Source organism: Octodon degus, unplaced genomic scaffold, assembly GCF_000260255.1.
Source record: "Octodon degus isolate 3935 unplaced genomic scaffold, OctDeg1.0 scaffold00078, whole genome shotgun sequence".
NCBI classification, from domain to species: Eukaryota; Metazoa; Chordata; class Mammalia; order Rodentia; family Octodontidae; genus Octodon; species Octodon degus.
The window spans coordinates 3,220,406-3,220,931 of record NW_004524654.1 but is presented as its reverse complement, the minus strand read 5'-3'; positions in this window follow the sequence as shown (position 1 = coordinate 3,220,931).

The following is a 526-nucleotide window of genomic DNA, read 5'->3' as shown; positions in this document are numbered from 1 at the left end:
CATATTTTCTTTATCCATTAATCTGTTGATGAGTATATAGGCTGCTTACAAAGTTTAGTAATTATAAATCAAGCTGTTGCAAACATGTGCATACATGTATCCCTAATATATGATGCCTTTAATTTACTTAGGAATATACTCAGAAGAGGGACAGCTAGGTGAAAGGGAATTTCTATTTTTAAGTTTTTGAAAATCTCCATTTTTTCCCCATTGTGGTTGAAAGATTCCTTTTTATTCATAACCTTGTCAACATTTGTTGTTGTTGTTTTTTTTTTTGTTGTTGTTCTCTTTTTGAGTTCTTGAAGATAGTCATTCTTTCTGGTATAAATGGAAACTCAATGCTGTTTTGATTTGCATTTCTCTAATGGCCAAATATGCTGAATATTTTGTTTCATGTACTTATTGGTCATTTGTATTTTTTCTTTTGAGAAGCGTCTATTCATTTCAATTGACGCTTTTTTGATTGAGTCTTTCAATTTTTTGAGTTTTTTTTAATATATTCTACCTATTGGCACAGAAGCTAATA